The following is an 11941-nucleotide window of genomic DNA, read 5'->3' as shown; positions in this document are numbered from 1 at the left end:
TACAAATGCAACCAAATTTGGTTCCATTTGTACACTGTCAGTGTCAGAGTTACAGACTTGTATGGGTCAATTTAGGACCCTGCTAAAGGAAACCCACAGTCCCTGGAATCCACTTTGAGAACCACTGATGTAGATCTTCTTCTTTGATGCTTTTGTGTGACACTGCAGTATAATCAAGTAGGGCATAATTTACGATTTTTTTGAATTGTACTAAAGTACATTACTTGGGTAGATGTGCTTAGTTTCTTCCCACCATCGGTTATGAAAGGCCTTGTTGTGTATATTGCAAACCCACAACCATGAAATGAACGCCATTACTCAAGTCCTCAATCAGGACTCTTTACTCTGACGTCAGAAACCCTCAGAAGTGGCATTGGCTTTCTCAAATACACGCATGCACGCACGCACGCACGCACGCACGCACGCACACACACACACACACACACACACACACACACACACACACACACACACACACACACGCACGCACGCACGCAAGCATGAGCATACACACACACACACACACACACACACACACACACACACACACACACACACACACAGAACGAGAATAAACAGACAAGATCCTGCATGGATATAATAAATCATAACTGACTTCCACAGTGCATGTAGGACACGACCCATGTTTTGAATAGAGACACAACTTATGTGCACAGCCAGCACTTCTATGTGTTCTCATATTGTTTGTTTGACAAAGTACTTTTAAGAACATCAGTGGAAGGAGAATTCAGTTTATTTACTTAAGTATCAGTAGTGTACTACAAGTTAGAAAATCATTGTAAAAGGCTTGTATTTACTTTTTTTTTTACTTGGGTAAAATAAAAAGTTTTGGATAAGTAAAAACTCTCATTATGTCTGTCCCATTCACAGATCTACAAACTCACAAAGCATTGCAAGCTGATGCGTTGTGAGCTTGTAAATCTGCCATTTATGAATAGCTGTATAAAATAGCACTTAAGTAAGTAAGTGTTTAATGTAGGTTTTGTATTAATAATCTAAATATGCAAACTAAATTGTAACTAAAGCAAATAATTGTTGTGGAGTAAAAGGTACTATATTTGCTTCTAAGATGCAGTGGAGTAGAAGTATAAAGTATTGAAACATGCTCAAATACTCAAGTACAGTAAAAGTACAACCAACTTGTTTTTAAGTACAGTACTTGAGTAAAATACACAGTTTCTTCCCACACTGACTTGCATACATATGCCTTTCTGTGTGTGCTCTCATGTCTGTTGATTTGCATGATGTTTTGGGGGTTTGTTTGACAAAGTAGAACAGTTAGGAATTGGTTTTCCCTTCCCTTGCGTAATAAGTCAACCGCAAGTTGGATGAAATATAATAAACAACAGACAATACAGCGCACTCACAGTGTTGCCATGTCTGCTTATTATAAGCAACTTTGGACTGTAAAGTCGCTTGTAAATATTGGTGGTTGTGGGTTGATATATTTTGGGCTTGTGTAGTGTAGTTTCTTATTTGGGCTTGTTGTTTAAGCCAATGGTTCTCGAATATTTTCATATATGTATCTCTCCCCCCCCCCCCCCCCCCCCCCCCCCCCCCACCACACATGTTGAATAATTTTTTAAGTCGTTGTAACATCATACATGCATGTGGCCATATATGCTTGGAGATCAATGCTCATGTGGCCTATAATGCAAGTCATTCTTTTGGGCTTGTTTTCATAGACCAGGATTGCCTGTTTCTCTCCTGAAACCTGGCACCACGCACACGCAGCGGTTTTTGACTGTGAGAACAAACGGCTCCTGCTTGTAGCCTGCAGGGCAGGTGCTGTCACACACCGTCTGCTCAGCAACAACTGGGACGAGCAGCCGAAACTCACAGTTTATGCTCTGGTGAAACAAATGATTAGAGAGCTTAATGAAACAGGCCCGCTGCGGTGCTTTTGATTGGCATGTCGGCTTATTTTAGATCATGTCTGATCCCTTATGCTTATGATAAAGGATTAACGGTTAACGGTTATGAGTGGTTAATCATTACTAGTAGCCCACCCTACCCTATCATGTATAACCCTATTTAGTGGGGCAGCAGTGGCTCAGGGGTAGAGTGGCCGCTTGGCAACTGGAAGGTTCCCAGTTCGATCCTGGGCTCCCCCAGAGTTAGTGTCGAAGTGTCCTTGAGCAAGACGCTGAAACCCTAATTGCTCCCCATGAGCAGGTTGGTGCCTTGCATGGTTTCCTCCGCCATCGGTGTATGAATGTGTGTGTGTGTGTGTGTGTGTGTGTGTGTGTGTGTGTGTGTGTGTGTGTGTGTGTGTGTGTGTGTGTGTGTGTGTGTGTGTGTGTGTGTGTGTGATTGGGTGAATGTAATGCACAATCTATGTAAAGCGCTTTGGATAAAACAAGTGCTATATAAAAGCACCATTTAGCATGCAACGTATAATCCTATAGTGTCCAGATTCTGGGGTGAACATTCTGCGAAAATAGCAGATCTACAAGTAGGGAAAAGGGGAGGGTGGCCTGGGGTACTCTGGTCAATAGGGTTTAACCAAGTGAACCTTACATCTCCAAACTGGCCTGGGAACGCCTCAGGATCCCTAAGGAGGAAGTTGCTAATGTTGCTCGGGAGAGTGAAGTTTGGAGCTCTCAGCTGGAGCTGCTGCCCCCGCGACCCGTCTCCGGATAAGCGGTTGAAGATGGATGGAACCCCAACACCCCTTATTCTGGTTAAGAGATTGGTGTAGAAAGTAACTAGAAAGAAGAATGGTGCGGTTAAGCCCTTTAGAAAATAGGGAATAGTTGCTGATTGATCTAAAATAGATCTAAAACAGTATAACTAAATCGGCTATTTTGATCCCGGGCACCCCCAGAGTTAGTGTCGAAGTGTGCTTTAGCAAGACACTGAACCCCTAATTGCTTCTGATGAGCAGGTTGGTGCCTTGCATAGTTTCCTCTGCCATCGTTGAATATGTGTGTGTGAATGAATGAATGTAATGCACTCATTGTAAAGCATCTTGGTTAAAGGCGCTATATAAATGCATTTTATTTTATTAGGCTACTACTATTACCAAAATTGGTCCCACAAGTAGAATATGAGAAATAGACCTTATGAGGCCGATTTTCTGGTCCTCACAGATGAATTTATTTTTTATTATGGTTGAAAATACATTTTTACAGATACGTTTACAATTAGGATTAGACACATTAGTAAAACATGATTTGATGAATTGAATACATAGGACTAGAATGGAAACAAGTCCCCAGGCCTTTTTTGTATTACCCTTTTCGCCAAATGTCTGACTGTACCTCGTGCTGTTTACATTTCTGACTAATAAAGTATTCAATCAATCAGTTTATATACATCCACCGGTTTTGCAGATTTTTTTATGTATGATTTATTTTATTTTATTCATTAAATACTGAATGTTGGAGTAATTCATGTTTAAACTTTTGAAATAATATATGTATTTATACTTTTTAAAATATAGCAAACACAGGGCGATATTTACTCGCGACCCATAAGAATTATTCTGCGACACAAACGTGGGCCCGTGTCCCAATGTTTTGCGAAACAGTCCTCTCTCTCTGTCTCTCCCCTTCGGGGCTTAACAGCATTAACTGTCGCTGTGGATGACCAGGGAGAGGAAACAGTGTTGTGAGCCAATAAGCTTCCTGGGCGGCCAGGCGGACCTGTCGGTGCACCTGCTGATTCCCAGGACTCCCTGCCAAGCTCTGCCTTCCACTGAAACCCAGGCAGGGAGAGAGTGAAACTGGCCTGGAGCCAGCAGCACTGAGTGAGGAAGAGTCTGCTGGCTGTGACTGCAACCTGACTGTACACCCTATGAACAGGCACGTGCACACATAGACAACATCAAAGGGGGCTTGAGCCCTTAATATCCATCTGTAAAAAAGTGCCCTCGATCTCCGGACCGTGAATGCAGTTTTTACAGTGGTGAAAGAACGCCCTCTTTCCATGCCATACCTGAAGGCAGTAATCAAGAGAATTGCCATGTCCAATCTCTCCTGAATTTGAATTCAGCGTCTTATGTTGAATTAACCAACTGCAACGCGTTGTGAGCTTGGAGGTCTGCTATTTTCTCTATTTTCACCAAAAGGCCCTTTTCGAAATTTCATCCCCTGCCTCTCTAACATTCTCTGCACGTCCCTGCGTATGAGAGCCTGAGAGCATGGACAGTATGGGGAGGGATATGGGGGAGAGATATAGGGGAGGGAGAGGAGAGGAGAGGAGAGGAGAGGAGAGGAGAGGAGAGGAGAAAGGAGGACAGGTGACTAACAGAAAGGAGGAACAGTGTTTTGACTCATGGGAAGCAAAAACCTGTCCAACATGGCCCTTATGATTACTCAATGACTGTATCTGTGACTGTGTGTGTGTGTGTGTGTGTGTGTGTGTGTGTGTGTGTGTGTGTGTGTGTGTGTGTGTGCGTGTGCGTGTGTAAGCGTGTGCGTGTGTAAGCGAGCGAGCACGTACGTGCGTTTACATGTGTCTGCCTGTATGTGTGTGCATGTTTGGGTTTCTGTGTCTGATATGTGTCTGCATATATGTACATATGTGGGTGTGTGTAAATAGTAATGGATCTGTATTTGCCTTAATCCAAATTGCTTTACAATGCACATTACATTCACCCATTTACATACACAATAACACAGCAGAGGAAACATGCTAGTCTGGGAGCCGTGGGGCTGAACGTGGATTCGCCTGTAAAAGTTTTTTTCTCAACTGATTCTTGTAGCTTGGGGTCACCTCTTAAGGATTCAAGAGGATGACCAGTGATATCCATTGAGCATTTTTGGAGCGGTGAAAGCGCTCCCAATGAACAGGTATGTCCGTGGGTGTGTGGGTGGGTGGCTGGCTGGCTGGCTGGGTGGCTGGGTGGCTGGCTGGCCATGTCCGTAGCCTGGCAATACCTTGAGTGGCCACACACAAAACACTAGTTAAAGGAGGGGCGCTGTTTTGTGCATGCCAGGCACACTCACCACTCACTCACAGGCACAGTTTACACTCACTCACTCACTCACATAGGGTACAGCTGCTCAAATTCACCGCGCCACTTCGAACCGAGGTTTGATTTTTGGAGCGGTGAAAGCGCTCCCAATAGACAGGTATGTCTGTGGCTGGCTGGCTATGTGGCTGGCTGGCTGGCTGGCTGGCTGGCTGGGTATGTCTGTAGCCTGGCAATACCTTGTGTGGCCACACAAGTTAAAGGAGGGGCGCTGTTGTGCAGGCACAAACACACACACACACACACACACACACACACACACACACACACACACACACACAGATTCACCGCTCCACTTCGAACCGAGGTTTGATTTTATTATTAATAATAAAAAATGCTCAATGGATATCACTGGTCATCATCTTGAATCCTTAAGAGGTGACCCCAAGCTACAAGAATCAGTTGAGAAAAAAACTTTTACAGGCGAATCCACGTTCAGCCAAAAATCACCATTTGGCTCCCGGACTATGCCAGGTTGAGTGAGAAAACAATGTTCCACATTAAGTTAATCATCTGGACACCCCCCCAAAATGATTTGGGGAACCCCCTGTGTTGAGAGCCGTATAGCTGGCATTCTACTGGGGATCTCAGGCAGTCTCATGGCCCCTCTCGACCCCTGGACCGGTGACCCTAGAGGGGTCGCTGCCCCCAGGGCTGATAGATCTTCACCTGGAAATGCCCGATTTATACTTCATCGCATGACGGCACCACGTGCCGACGTGTTGTTGTGAGCTTGTAAATCATCCATTTTCTAAAGGATTCAAAGCTCCTTTACTTTGATGCAGAGCACAACAAGCTCAAGCAGTTTGCGAAGATAAAAGATCATTGTTGTGTTCACAAAGCAACCGTAATACGATGATGAAGCCTGGGATCAAGGTTAAAGTCGTTTCTTTAATCTTTACCTCACTTTAACCCGTCTACGGATCTGATATCATTTGTCTCATTAATCTGAAATGTGAGTGTTTGCACATACAGTATACACTGTCTCACTCTCAGCACTCCTATTGTCTCTCTCTCTCACTGTCTCCCTCTCAGCTGTCCATACTGTCTGTCTCTCCTCATAGCATATCCAGCGTCTATTTTTATGTAGCGTGGTCAATCCACTTTCTGTTGAATTTCTTTCTGTTTTGAGACGGACAGTGCAGGAGACACAGACAGCAGGGAAGGTGAGAGGTAGACCGTGTTGGATAGACAGACAGTAGGAAAGCTGAGAGGGAGGCAGTGTGGGGAAGACAAACAGTCGTAAAGCTAACAAAGCACAAAGCTGAGAGGGAGACAACGTTGGAAAGACAGACAGTAGCAAATCTGACAAAGAAAGTGAAGGAGAGACAGACAGTGGGGAAGCTGACAAAGAAAGTGTAGGAGAGACAGACAGTGGGGAAGCTGAGAGGGAGACAATGTTGGAAAGACGGACAGTAGGACAGCTGACTGAGCTGAGAGAGAGAGTATTATGAGTACCGTATTTTCCGGACTATAAGGCGCACTTAAAAGCCTTTAATTATCTAAAAAAACTACAGTGCGCCTTATAGTCCAGTGCGCCTTATATATGGATCATTCATTGACATTGACATTCCCTTTAGCACAGCTCCATCTGTTGGATGCATAACGCAACGGTAGCGTCTATTATGTGCGCCTTATAGTCAGGTGCGCCTTATATATGAAAACAGTTTGAAAATAGACCATTCATTGACAGTGCGCCTTATAGTCAGGTGCGCCTTATAGTCCAGAAAATACTGTAATAGACATTAGGAAAAACCCAAGAAGTGTTGGAGAGGCCATCCTTGCGACAGTCTAAGGGGTGAGGCCTTGTCTGTTATTTTTGGAGGTAGACCAAAATTTAAGAAGTTACCCCCCCCCCCCCCCCCCCCCAAAAAAAAAAAAAAAAAAAAAAAAAAAAAAAACTAATTGTTGTACAAAAAGTAAGTGGTTGACATGTCTGAAAAACAAAAGTGTGTGTGGGCGTGCATGCGTGTAGTACGTGACGTACGTGTGCCGTGTGGGGGGTGGTATCAGCTTTTTCTTCAGATGTAAGGGGTAAAAAAGGTTGTAAACCACTAAAGGTATAGAGCTATAGCTCTGATCGTCTGGCTATGCCAGCGTATTTTAGAGTAGATAAGAGAGAGAGAGCAACCTGGACAGACATGTCAGTCAGTAACTGGTCTGACACATTGAGCCTGAGGTCACTTCACAGTGCAACATGCGCTATTACGAAAAAGCTTTCTACAGACAGGGAACCATGTGTACAGCAGTGGTTCTCAAAGTGGTTTTCAGGGACTCTCTGGGTTCCTTTATTGGGGTCTAAATTTCCCTTTTTACAAGTATGTAACAAGTATGTACAAATGGAACCAAATGGACCCTAAGGGGTCCATTTGGTTCCATTTGTACACTGTCAAAGTTTAAGGGGAGACCTTCAAATTTCAAGGTTTGAGAACAGTATGTAGTTCCACACAACACATATATATCCTGTGGTACGTTTATAAGCTTTTACCAAATGGTTCCATGAGAATAACTGAATGGTACTGGCTCAAATCCTCATCTTTACTCTTTACTTTACTTATTTCCATTGGGTATGTACGGCAGGCATAAAAACGTCACGCATTGCGATTGTGTACGTAGGTTGGCTGGCCTATTTTCACCACGCGACACCATCGTCTCCAAAATAGGACTCAAGTCCTAAATATAGGACTTAAAAGTCCTAGACTGATCTTTTTGGGGTGCATATTGAACCTCTTGTGTTGAGAGTGTACCGTAGCTCCTCTAGTGTCCAGGCTCTCGCATGACACAGAAGGGGAGAGGTCATGACCTCTCTCTTCTGATGCAGAGGTCACTGGCCCCAGTCTGTTTTCTCTCACAGATAACAGCCGTTTCAGACATGGTGCCTTCAAGAGGGACAGCATGCCGACTCCTGGTAAACATGTTGCAGCATTATGTTTCCCAAACAGTGGGTCGTGGACGACTCCATTCAAAATCCCATTTTCTTTTCCAATAATTTAAAAAATATGTATTTCAAAAGATTTTCCTCTCCCCCAAAAATTGTCTTTTTATACACGTCTAATACACCAGAAAAAAAGAATGGGTGTTTTCAATGAATCTATCATGGTTAAAATCTGTCCAGGGTGGTGGTCACAAAAGCCAGATTAGACGATAAAATTACAGAAGTTTTTTTTTTCTTTTTTTTTTAAGTGAAATATCCCTTTAATGTTGCTTTGTGTGTGTGCCCGTGCAGGGTTGGTGTGTGTTTGTGTCCAATGGGTTGTGTGTGTGCGTGGGTGTATGCTGGGTTGTATGCATGTGTCATTTCATCTGTCATTTAAATTCTTCTAACCACATAAGCTCTAGGTTCTCTTTTGTGTCATATAATAGGTGCACATTCTGAAAAAACAGGTGAACATTCTGCAAAAATAGGCGTGCAATCCGAGCATTCGTCAAATCCACAATAGGTTTGTAAATCTGCTTTTTGACTATTTGAGAGACAAGAAAGTATACTGGGTATTTAATACCCTTCCTCTGTCAGTTTAAGTTGTGTTTATCTAAGAGTATAGATGTCCTCAAAACTTAACCCATTCCTTCTTAGAATAGCTTTATCATTTTGACTTTTCTTCTTTTATTGTATTGTATTTATTTAGCTCATGTTCTTTATTTAACATCCTCTCACTTCCTCTTTTTACTTCCAGCTCTTTACCATCTGATGTAAGGCCATGCTATAAATAAATCTGATTGATAGGGCAGATCAATGTCATTACTTGTCGTAGGCTGACCTGTGCCTTGTGTGTTGTTTTCTGAACCCACGGCACCGTGTGCCAAAGTAAATGTCCCTTTTGAAGTCTCACCAGGCGTGGCAATTAATTGTCACATTTTAGATTCTTCCCGATAAACAAACTTCTTACAATCGCTCCATTCACCCTTTGGTCCAGTACCGTTCGTTCTGCCACTTCTCTTGAAGCGACTCACAGAACACACATGTCCAGTGTTGCCAGATTTTGCGAGAGAAATGAGCAGCCAGGCCTATGAGAACAAGCCCAAAAGACAGTTTAAACCTATATACATTCTGCTATTGAAAATAGCACCTTGTAGATCTTGTATTTTCAAAAGAATCTTGGGAAAGAAATCTGGTTCTGGGGTCATTCACCGGCACAAAATCTTTTTAGATGGGGATATGTGGACAACCCGCAAGTACCAATGTTTACAATCACTTATAATAAGCAGACATGGCAACACCGTGGATCACACACGGCCATCATCATCGGTCCCCAGCGTGACTGATGCCACCATCGGCGCAGGGCCACTCATGTGACAGCCAATCAGTCACAGCATGACTGCCACCAGCGCTGCGTCACTCATGTGGAATGGATTAGGAACAGTCGACCCACTCACAGCTGCAGTCACGCGGGGTCGGTCACTTGTCATCTGCTTGGGCCCAGGGACACTACAGTACATATAGTACACGTGGTTGTGGGGAGGGGGTACTGAGCCCTCCTGTGGAGAATAATGCTCAATCTCCCTGGGAGGATGTCTTTCCCAGGTGTTTCCTGTTAGATTTAGGCATTGCTTCTGTGAGGTTAGGGTTTAAAGGCCAGTTCAACCTTGCCTGACTGCGAGCGCCAGACATCTCACACTACGTTTCAGGGGGTGGTGATGTGCGGACTGAAGTATCAGGCTAAGTTCAACCCCCCAAAATGAGTTTTTTTTAATCGATTACTCACCCCATGGAAACTTAAATTCATGGATATTTTTCAGTTTTTGTCGCATTCCCATTCCGACATGTCTCCACTCCAAAATTGACTTCTTATTGTCGGAGTGGCGACACTTCCATAGAGGTTAGGTTTAGGGTAAGGGTTAGAGATAGGGTTAGTGTCGGAATGGAGACATGTCGGAGTGGCGGGGTGTAACCATTCCTAAGACAATAATTTGGAGACTCTTCGTGTCTCTGTTGGAAACAAAGCAGGCTCTTTGGGGTCTCCACAGGGAACCACTGCTGGTCATCCAATTATTGGCTTAGGAATGCGACAAAAACTAAAAACTAAAATATCCATGAATTCAAGTCTCCATGGAGGTTTTTGTGGGTGAACTATCCCTTTAACGTTAGGCTCAGGCATAGTGTTTGAGGTTAGGTTAGGCATAGCTTTAGTTTTAAGTTAAATGTTAGGGTTTAAGCACAATCAAGGCGAAACACCAAGGAAAGAGGGAGTCCACAATCTCCCTATCGCTATTGTAAGATGACTGTGCTAAGACCTGTTGATGAAATGAATACATAGGAACACAATGGAAACAAGCAGGGAGGGACGTGCAGAGAATGTTAAAGAGGCAGGGGCTGAAATTTCTAAAAGGGCCTTTTTGGTGAAAATATCGAAAATAGCAGACCTCCAAGCTCACAACGTGTTGTGAGCTTGGAGGTCGGCTATTTTCGGTGCTTGATACCACGCTGAACTAAGCATAAGCAAGTCAATACTGGAGATGTGGTGTAACGGCATGGAATTATACACAGAGAGGGCAATTCTTTCAACATAAGATAAGCATTCAAGTTCGGGAGAGTTTGGAATAGGCAATTCTCTTGAACGCTGCCTTCAGGTATGGCATGGAAAGGAGGCATTTGCATTTCTTTCACCATAGTAAAAACTTCATTCATGGTCTGGAGAGGGCACTTTTTACAGACGGATATAAGGGCAGGGGCTCAAGCCCCCTTTGATGTCTATGTGTGCGCGTGCCTGGAAACAAATCCCCAGGACTTTTTTTGTGTACCCTGGTACTCTGACTGTACCACAGGATGTTTACATTTCTGACTAATAAATTATTCAATCCATCAATCGAACCAGTTTTTCCTGGGTGTGAACACCAGTGAATTATAGCCTATACACATTATCTTCGGTGTAGAAAATCGCGATATTCTTATTTTAAGGCCCTACTTCATCACACGACAGTTTGCAGATCAGCAAGCTCGCTTTTGCGGTTTTGGAATTTGAATCCTGAAAAGTAAACAACAATGTTTAGAAGAAGATATACAGCATACTACCGTAGTTAGATAGAGAATACAAGTAGCACAGGTCATTTTATACTTAATTTATTGATATTCCAGCGCGCTCCCAACATGTATTGCCACAGAATTCACAGCATAAGTTTGATGTCAGACCGTGAAGACTCCACAACACATACACAACTGCATCGAATATTCACATATAATTACAATTTACAAGACATTTACAAAATAGTACACACTGTTTTAAACAAACAGAATCGATTTAGTATAATACATACATAATAACACTTCCACAAGAAGCACTGAGCAATAGAGCTGTCTCACAACAACCGTGTGTTGGTGACAAATGACGTGTGTGTGTTTGTGTTGGGGGGGGGGGGGGGGGGGGGAGTAATGCACAAAATGTGACTGACACAGAGGTTATTACAAGTGTGTTTAGATCCAAGCGGAGCTTGTTGGCCATGTTTGTGCACAGAGCAGCAGTCAACTCTAAACACATGGAGAGGGCTTTACTGAAATTATCATGCGCCGAGGGAGAGCGTTACACCCTCAATTTAATTTGCCAGGGGGGTATGGAGGGTAAATCCATATCCCTGGTTTTGATATACTCTCCCTACTCTCATTTTGTATGGCCCGGTGGGGGGATATGTTTTATCTCCTGCTACTGAATTTTAAATACATGCCTTTTCCTTTTGGGATATGTTGAACTGTCTGATAGGTTTGATATCGTCTCTTGTCCAAAAACTGTTCGTTTTCAGGATTCACATTCAAAAGTAGCAGATCAGATCTATACAATCTCGAAACGTGTCGCTTAGCGCCACACTTGTGGATCTGCTACTTTTGTGTGATCAAGTAGGTCGTAAAACCCCCCCCAAAAAAGTTAGACTATGGAGATAAGAGGTTTCTGGCCGACAGCAACCATAATAAGCGTTTTCTGTATTTTCTCAAGTGTCTAAGAAAATGCCCCC

Source organism: Nannobrachium achirus (genome assembly GCF_963921795.1).
Source record: "Nannobrachium achirus genome assembly, chromosome: 16".
NCBI lineage: Eukaryota > Metazoa > Chordata > Actinopteri > Myctophiformes > Myctophidae > Nannobrachium > Nannobrachium achirus.
This window is presented reverse-complemented; position numbering follows the sequence as displayed.